The sequence below is a fragment of the Plecotus auritus genome, assembly GCF_963455305.1.
Source record: "Plecotus auritus genome assembly, chromosome: 4".
Taxonomy (NCBI): Eukaryota; Metazoa; Chordata; class Mammalia; order Chiroptera; family Vespertilionidae; genus Plecotus; species Plecotus auritus.
This window is the reverse complement of record NC_137775.1, coordinates 167629559-167639434: the sequence shown is the minus strand read 5'-3', so window position 1 is coordinate 167639434 and position 9876 is coordinate 167629559. Positions and strand designations below refer to the sequence as shown.

At 38.8% G+C, this 9876-nt stretch overlaps 1 protein-coding gene across 1 annotated transcript in view; it reads left to right on the top strand.

The window, feature by feature from the left end:
• Nucleotides 1-3333: 3333 nt before the first annotated feature.
• Nucleotides 3334-9876, top strand: part of ASNS (asparagine synthetase (glutamine-hydrolyzing)) — a 106877-nt gene continuing 100334 nt past the window's right edge. Inside the window, exon 1 of the mRNA XM_080664523.1 lies at nucleotides 3334-3470. The gene's annotated coding sequence lies outside the window, so the exon portion shown is untranslated. The remainder of the gene's footprint in view (nucleotides 3471-9876) is intronic.

The following is a 9876-nucleotide window of genomic DNA, read 5'->3' as shown; positions in this document are numbered from 1 at the left end:
AGGGAAGAGCCGAGCAAGAGGGGGCGAAGTGGGCGGGGCTACGGCGACGTGCGGACGCGGGGATTGGCCGCCGAGCGCACGCCCCGCCCTTCTGCGAAGGTCGTCTGGGAAGTTGGGTCTTCAGCGAGCAGCAGTGGAAGCCCCCTGGCTGCCCCTCTCGGCTGGCTTTCACCTTTCTTCTCATGCTGCAGGGTCATGCACTAGTTTCCGGACCTTGAGAGGGACTAAAGCAGTGAGACTGAAAGTGGGGGCGCCTTGTGGACCTTTTTCTGAGGGTAGGATCTGGCCCTGCAGGAGACTTTTGACCTGGAGCCTGCTCTTACCTTGTTTTTCTCCGTTTCCCACACCTCACCCGCACCCCCATACTCTCTTTTCCCAGTACCTCTCTGGCCTTAATGACAGGAAATACGGCAAGATGAGATATGCAAACGAGTGCTGGGTAACCAGTTCTGTGAAGTAGGAAGCGCTGAAAATTCAGTTGATGATAATACCACAAGGCCTTCTGTAGGCACACGGGGCCTTTGGTTCTGCCATTACTTCAGTGCTGTCAGGCAAATGGCAGGAAGAAGTTCCTCGGGGCTTTGCAAAACTTATCTCCTTCAGTTGGCAAAAGGACATTGAATCAGTAACCTATCTTTGACTTGTGAAGGGGGAGCCTGTGAGCCATGGAGGCAACCTTAAAGCAGTCAGGAGGTGGGGGTAAGGTCTTGGCTTTATTGGAGTTAACCATCATCTACAAGGCCTAACTTGAAGGTGAGGAAGCTACTTTGTTTCCTTCAAAGGCCCTCAGATAGTTCTTCAGTGGCTTTCAGCATAGCTGTTAGGACTGTAGGCTCTGGGCTGGAATCTTGGTCCCTCCACCTATTGTGTAATCTTGGCAACTCACTTAACAACATGCCTGGGAAAATTAAGAAACAACGTGTGTAAGTTATTGTTGTTGTCATTTTTTCTTTAATTTGTTTAGATTCAGCCCTAGTGTAGTTTCCCAGGATATGCCATTAATAGATCCAAAAGAATCTTCCAAAAGAATTTTAAAACACCTAGTGGTTCTTATCCAAACCTCCCATTTTTCAGATGAGAAAACTGAGGTCAGAAAGATAAACTGGTAGTGTCATGCAAGAAGTGCAAGTACTGTATCCTGATGTTCAGATGAGTGCTCTTTCCCAGACCCATGCCTCCAGACTTCTCCCTCTTACATCTTTACCTACATCCTCTTCTCTCTTCCTCAGCCTTTCTTTCCACAGCTGCTGTAAAACAGCATGTCACAGTGCTCCAAATAGAAAGGAAAGCAAAGCAAAAAAATCTCATGATTGCTTACCTCATTTTAATTTTAGTGAAATTTATAATGAATAAGGAATGACATTTTTCCAGTGAGCAAAAGTAAGAAACCTATCCAAGGATAAGTTCAGCCACAGCATGTCTAAGAAAATTAGCAACAAAAAGTAATGTTGATATGAAGAATACCGGATGAAGTTAGCCCACTCTTGGGTATTTTTAAATAGATACTATTTTGATGAAAACAATACATATTATTCAAACAAATACAGGTTTTTCCCCCAAAATCTCATAATCCAGAGATAACCATTTAAAAAATATTCATGTTATAGTCTTCTATACATCTCTAAGAATAAAAAAAAAACACAAAAGGACAAATACAGTACTTCATAAATTGTATCTTATGTGCACAGTTCTTTTCTCACTGAACAGCATGTCACGAATAACATCATTTTAAAAAGTTACATAGTGTCCATTAAGTGGACATTTATCATCATTTATCTAATCAGTTTTCTATTGATTGACATTGTTTCCCCAAATGTTTCCTATTTTAAACAACTCTTTGATGAACTTCCTTATGTATGCCCCTTTGCACCACTGTGTAGTTATCTTTTGGGACAAATTCCTGGAAGTGACATTTTTGTCAGCCAATTCTTCAACATTATCAACTAGAAAAAATAAAGTGTGGCTACTTTGAAAAATATACTTTATATGTGAGACTCAGTACAACCAGATTCTCCCATTTGAAACACAGTTAAACCTCAGATAGTGTTGTTGTCAGTCTGGTGTTTCAATAATCTGTCAGAGCTCCCTGGAGCAGAATAATGTGTGTTGAGGCTCCTTGGAGCAGGGTGGTTGACACTGCTAGTTGTTTAAACCAAAATCCTTTTTTCTTTACTAGCAGAATTCTGATCTTTTTTTCAGGGTGATAATGTGTCCAGTTAAAAATCTTTACTTCCCCAGACTCTTGAAAGCCATGGTTGGCCATGCGGCCTACACAATTAAAGGAGATGTTCCTAGGAGGGCCTCGAAGCTTTATGGAAGAATTGTTCATTTAGCCATTGGACCTGTATCCATTATTTTTCTTATAGGGAGCAATGGCATGATGCTGGAGGTGGAATAGCCATATTTCACCATAATAACCATAATAACAAAAGCCCCACACACTATTAATAGTGTTAGAAGTCAAAGATGCCTGGTTCATGATTGTTCTGGAAGGTCAGCTTACCAGCTCTGGACTGCCCATTTCTGAACTTGTTGAGTGAGGGAAAATAAATCCCTCCTATTGAAGGTTTTGTTGTTTGGATTTTCTGTTACAAGCACCGAATGCAACTCCTAATTGATATATTAAGATAGAACAAGTCATCATTTATTTAGCACTAATATAGAATTTTTAATAAACAGGGGGAACACAAAATGGAAACAAGAAATAACAACAAAACACCACTCTCTTCTCTGATAAACTTAAGTTTTCCTTTCAATACCCAAATGTTACAATTAGATTAACAAATCGTTGTGTGATGACTTGATTGAGTTCTATAAAGTAAATTATATTCACTGGTATAATAGTTTTAAAATATGGCCCAGCTGGTGTGGCTCAGTAGTTGAGTGTTGACCCATGGACCAAGGGGTCACAGTTTGATTCCCGATCAGGGCACGTGCCCGGATTGTGGGCTCGATCCCCAGTGTGGGGCATGCCGGAGGCAGCTGATTAATGATTCTCTCTCATTATTGATGTTTCTCTCTCGCCCTCTCCCTTCCTCTCTGAAATCAATACAAATATATTTTTTTAAAAATAAAATATGTTCACAAGCTTTGATACTTCTTCCTTAAAAAGGTGGAGCTGAATTCCCCTTACCTTGAGTTTGAACTGTATTTAGTGACCCGTTCTCATGAATAGACTTGTTCTCATTGTAGAAATGACATAATGTGATTTCTTGGGAAGGTGGGAGGGGGGGCCGTTAGAATACATAGAGAGGCCCACATTATGCATAATTAAGGCTTCCAGCCAAAAGCTAGTGAGGAACTGAGGACTCATGACAACAGCAATGTGAGTGACTTTGGAAGCAGGTCCTCTAGCCCTAGTCAAGCTTTCAGGTGACTGCATTCCTGATCATCTTTACTGAACCTCAAGGGAGAACCTGACCCAGAACCACTCGGCTAAAGTGCTCCTGAATTCCTGGCCCAGAGAAACTGTGAGTTAAAAAATTTTTTAAACCATTTAATTGGGGATAATTTGTTATGCCATGAAGATAACTAATAGAGTTAGGTGTAATAGAGCCTTGCACAATGCCTGGCATGTATTTCAGTGTTTATTTGTTGTTTGAATGAATACACAATTGAATGAAGTAAAATATTTCTTTTTCACTTTAAACTGTAACAAACAATGCTGGTATTGTCTTTGATCCCTGACACCTGTATTATACAATGGTTTTCTGACATGATCACAGGGAAATCAACTGTGAATCTTGCTGAGATCTAAACATTGACATTTCTGAAAGAAACATGTGGTGAATAGAGTGCTGGAACCCTTGAGTCTTGAATAATGCTCCCAGTTTTATCACTGAATAGCCAAGTGGCCTACGGCAAGTCACTTAAGACTTCCAAATCTCAATTCCCCTATCCATAAATTAGGAGAAATAATCCCAACATGCCTCAAAAGATGCTCAATGAGATTATATGTGACAGTGTAATTATAAAGCATTAGCATTCTCTTAATTATATTAGGCTCATGAGGTCTATCCTACTGTGTGTTTCTTTGTTGTTGTTGTTAATCTTCACCCGAGAATATTTTTTTCCATTGATTGTTAGAGGGAGGGAGAGAGAGAGAGAAACATCAATGTGAGAGAGACACATTAATTGCTTGCCTCCCTCACGAGCCCCAACTGGGGCCAGGAATCAAACCCATGACCCTTTGGTGTGTGGGCCTACACTCTAAGCATCGAGCAACATCTGGCCAGCGCTATCCTACTGTATTTTTAAGCAATAAATATTTTATTTTATTTTTTAAGAGAACAGATTCATTTTCATTTGAATGTGTATATGAAAGGGAAAAGCTAGAAATAGAGCTTTATACAATGGTCTGCTGGCAAATATTTAACAACCAGCTCTCTAAAAATATATATACATGTATGTATGCATATCTATTAATGCACATTAATTTATAATGAATCTCAATGATGTAAAGGTTGTGTAACTCTCAATTTTATAAAGAATAACAAAATATCAAATACTTTTCATTGAATTTCCACATAGCCAATTGGTTCTCACACCTTTCATCAGTTTTTGCTGCACTCTTATATCCAAAGTCAAACTGCAGTTAAGCATTAAATATTTTAGATGGTGTGTTTTAGTCTTTTCTTTCAAGAAGTGATAACTCATTGTACTGTGTTCCTTTGTAAAATATTAGCATCATTCATAGTAAGCAGTTAGGGTTTAATAATATGGCAGGATGGTGGGTTATTACATGTCAGATCTCATTTTATTAGCCTGGTGAAAATTTATTGCACTTTTAAAAGAATACCTAATTATGACTGGCTTCTTTTTCTCTTCATGAACTAATTTGTAATTGTGGTCGGGTGTGTGCCCCTCTTTATGGTAACAGTGGTCGTTAAACATGCTTAGTAATAAACATACATTTAACCAATAATTTGGTCTGAGTCTAAGAGTTTATCTTAGAGCAAAATTGCACCCAGCAGCTAGAAAATAAATGGTAGAATATATGTCTTTCTCTTTCAGAAAAGAGGACAATGGAACATCAGAGATAGAGATAGTTATTGACAATGCACAATTTGGTGGTATGGCTAACCCCAGAGGTAAATATGTGAGGATGAGTAAGATAGGGCCTTAGTGTAGGATTCAAGTCCCAATTATGTAGTGGGTGAATTATCCAAACTCCCTACATAATCTTGCTTTCTGCTATTCTGCTGTGACTCCAAATTGGTTGAAATTACTAGTTTAATTAGACAGTTTATTTGTGGTTGTAGATGACCGCTGCTACCTACCATTTTTATTTACTTGAGTAGTAAGACCCTACCAAAAAGACAACAACACTGACAGAGCTTCCTTTTCTGGCGATTATATGCTTTCCAACTGAGCTCATTCCATATAGAAATACCTGCCAGGATAAAGTATTTTCACCCTACGCAACCTGAGAGAGCATTTTTCAAACAGTTTTTATTCCTTGCCATTACATCTTCACAAAAAGCTACCAAGATGTTGAGATAGTTGCAGAGGTTAGTATTATTTTCTGAACTGACTGACACATGAAGTGGATAAAGGTGGAGAACATAGCCAAAGACGAGATAAAGAAAAAAAAAAAGAACGTCTCGGAAATACTTTTAACCTCCAGGGAAGAGGGCTCAGCATGACTCACATCATACTAGCTTAAAAGCCGAGAAGGCAAGGGCAACGTGTGTGCTGAGGAATGTTGTCATCTAGAGAAATATTCTCAACTTATGAGGTTGGGCTCCCTGGGGTTACTTGGTGTTTCTCTAGTTCCTGGAATAAGATTCAGGATGTTTTCCTAGTGGCTCAACAAAAGCAGGGAACATTTGTTGTAAATGGAATAGGTGAAGCTGCCTTTAGTTTAAAATCCCTAAGCAGTAAATGATTCATAAATATGTATACTACCTCTGTTATTGTAAAGAACTGACTTACACATTTTAGCTGCGTTATGTGGAACGTTTTATTTTTTCTTCTTTTAAGTTGTATCTAAATGTATTTAAATGTAAAAATGGATTATGACAGATGCTTTGTTGGCTTTCTGTCCATCCTTCATAGAGAAGCTTCCTCTTCCTCATCCCTTTTCCCCTATATTCCTCCTACAGCGTGGGTCCCCATAGCCATGTTTATATGAGAGGACCCTTCTCCTTTCCTGCCACAGCTGATTCAAGAGGTTTTGATCCTTTTAAGAAATATGAACCAATTAGATTCTCTCTTCTGGGAATTTGGAATTGGGAGAAAGAAGTCTTAGTTACTCTCTTTTGAACCCTGAAACTGTACTCCAAATATGGGATTATAACCCACACATGTAAACCCAAGATAAGGGGAACCCATTCTGCAGGGAGAGTCAGGAATGAAGTAGACTATTTGAGAAGTGTAATGACCCTGAGCTGTGTGCTCCCTGAAAGAGAGAAAGATCGGGGAGGGAGTAACTTTCTAGCTTTCACATATTTCCCATGGCCCCCTTCCCTCAGATGGCCTTGCTGCTCTTGAGTTCCATGAATCCCTACACCGTATTCATATATTAAATTACACTTCTTTTTGTTAAGTTAGTTTGAATGGGTAATTTTCCCATTCTTTAAAAAACATGTCATCACTTCATTTAAGAGAGATCTAAATCGTTCTTTTCATGTATAAGAAGTAAAAAGCATTTTTGAAAACTTTGATCTGAGGAATAACCTAAGGCTTACAAAAAACATGCAAAATTTATAGTCTTTTGTATAAAGAGATCAAAATGGCAAAGTAGGAAGCTTTAAGTTCTGTTCTCCCACAGAAACAGAAAAACAAGGAGCAAGCAACTGTCAGAACCGATTTTGTGAGAACTCTGGAAAACACGTCAAAGTTTATAGCAACCAAGTGAGCGCTGAATCAAGAAAAAGGCACTTCAAAGCAGTAGGAAAATTTTGTGGTGATTTTACTTGCTTTTCTCTCCCTCCTCCCCTGCATGGGAACAGTCTTATAATGTCAAGTAGTCTTACAGTGGCGACAGTCTTAAAGCAGCCGTAGTCATAAAGTTGCTGCAATCATAACAAAACAACAGTCTGAAAGTGGTAGCAATCTTAAAGTGGCAGCAGCCTGTGTTCCTGGTGTGGGACTGCCCCCTGATTCTGGAAGGAGCAAAGTGGACCTTGCTCACAGACTGTTGTGATGTCTGTTCTAATCTGTCTGGGGGTGCTAGGGACTGAATTGTGTCCTCCAAAATTTATATGTTGCAGTCCGAACCTACAGTGTGCCTGTAGGGCCTATAAAGACGTGATAAAAGTTAAGTGAGTTCATAAGGGTGAGATCCTCATCTGATAAGGCTAGTGCCCTTGTAAGAAGAAGAAATACAAGAGCTCTCTCTGTCCATCAAGTGTGGACACAGGGAGAAGGCAGCTGTCTGTAAACCAGGAAAAGAACCCTCGCCAGAAACCGAATTGGCTGGAGGCTTGGTTTTGGGTTTTCTATTCTCCAGACTTATGAGAAATAAATTTCTGTTGTCTGAGTCATCCAGGCGGTGGTATTTTGTTATGGCAGCCCAAGCATACTAAGACAGGGGGCAACCTGAAGGACTGTGGCAAGGTGTTCTTCTATGTTTTACCTAGCTGAGAGCTCGGGTGAAAGAGCTTGAAAACACTGCAAGCCAAATTAATAACCCTCAGGCAGCTGGGTCAGAGAATACAGTGAAACATACAATAGACCATCTAAGGCAAAAGATGAGGAGAATTTCTTTAGAAATTAGGACATTCAAAAGCAACCATCGAGACAGGGGAATTTATAGAGCCATATGCATACCTATGGCGAAATACATGCTCAGAAAAAAATCTTAGATGACCCTAAGCTTTCACCTGGGCTGAGCCCTTGGCACAGTGTAAACCTGACAAATTGAAGGAAAGCCCTAGCTCAGAGACAATTTACAAAGACGGGAAGGTTCCTGCATTCAAGGAAATTTCTATCAAAACACTAGCTGCTCACAAGCGAAAGAATACAGACATCAGTGACCACATTGACAAGGAATACTGTCTTTGCAATAATAGTTTGGGAAATGAATTAAATAAACTGACTACTACAGCCTCCAACAACCCCAAACCAGCAAACCCTGTGAAAAGGGGAGAATCTGACTTCCACTTACCACATTATATTAATTCAATGTCCAATTTTTATCAAAAGAATTACAAGGCATACAAAGAATCTGACTTCCGGTTACCATCTTATATTAGTCCTATTTCCATTACTTATTTTAAGAAGTTACAAGAAGTATGGCTCATTCAAAAAACAAAATAAATTGGTAGAAACCATCTCTGAGGAAGTCCAGACATTGGCATTACCAGACAAAGATTTTAAAATAACTGTCTTATGCTCAAAGAACTAATGGAAAACATGAGCAATAAACTAAAGGAAATGAGGAAAATAATGTATGAACGAAAGAGAATACCAATGAAGAGGAGGAAATAAAAAGGAACTAAGTGGAAACTGGAGCTGAAGAGTACAATAGCCACAACCTGGACAAACGGTTGGCTCTAAGACAGGTTTTATGCAGAAGACTCTGGGCTTTGTCCCCCATTGGGGGATGGTGTCCCTTAAGTCATAAAATTGATCACAGTTTAGTGTAAAGATCTTGGGCTTCAGAGTAAGATTGATGTGTATAGATGATAGCTATAAATAAAAATAACAGTGACTAGCATTACTAATTAAAGTGGAGAAAGCTCTAAGAAGGAAGAACTCAGAGTCTAGGACTTCTGCGCTGATTATTTATCATATACTAGACACTATGTTATGTTTTAGGTACTCCACAAAACACTTAAGCCACTGATTTATTTTAAACTTCACACCAACCCTCTGAAGTAGGTGTTATCAACCCTATTAACCCTATTAACCCTAAAACTAGTCTTAGAGATGAGGCACTTGTGAATAGTATAACATGGATTTCAATCCAGTTTTTTAAAAAAATTGCTTCATTGAGGTATAATTAGCATGTAGTAACTAACTATACATATGTAAGGTGTATAATATGATGTTTGGACATGTGTATACCCATGAAACCATTACCACAATCAAGATAATAAACATATCTATCACCCCCAAAGTTTTCTCCTGCCACTCCCACCCCATCTCCAAGAAACCACTTACCCGCTTTTTGTCACTATAGATTAGTTTGCATATTTTAGCATTATACGAATGGAATCATACCATGGGTTCTCCCTTTTATCTAGCTTTATCACTCAGCATAAATACATTGAAATTAAACCATGTTGTTGAGTTTATCAATGGTTCATTCCTTTTTATTGCTATCCGTATTCCATTACAATTTGTGTATCCATTCACCTGCTGATGGACATTGAACCCAATGGTTTCTGACTCTAAACCCATGCTACACTCTCTCACCAGCTCCATAACTTACTGTGTGGTCTTAGAAAACTGAATTATTCTCGTTAAGTCTCAATTTCTGTCATTGGAAAATGGCAATAATATTTCTTCCACAGGGTTGTCACTAGTAAATGAGATAACATGAAAGCACCTAATACTGTGCCTGGCACACAGTAAGTGCTTATAAACATTCTTTTTTTTTTTTTTTTTTTTTTTTCTCAAGGAAGAAATTTCTCCAGGAAAGAACCGAGGAAAAACTATAGCAGTAATGACTTTCTGTACTCTTTCTTCCTGCATTTCACTTCCTTCTTGAGACTTTCTCACTTTAATTTCCCCTGCTTGCGTCTTCTGTGCACCGCATGAATATGATAGTCCCTTCTTCTCTCTACTACAAATATGTACAACAAACTTTTTTTTCATGTTCTAAAAATTTCAGTTTATGAAATGTGGCTGAAATAGAGCATTGCCAGTCAAGACAACATTACGTATACCCCTATACATTAGACTTTTATCAAGGATATAAATGATGAA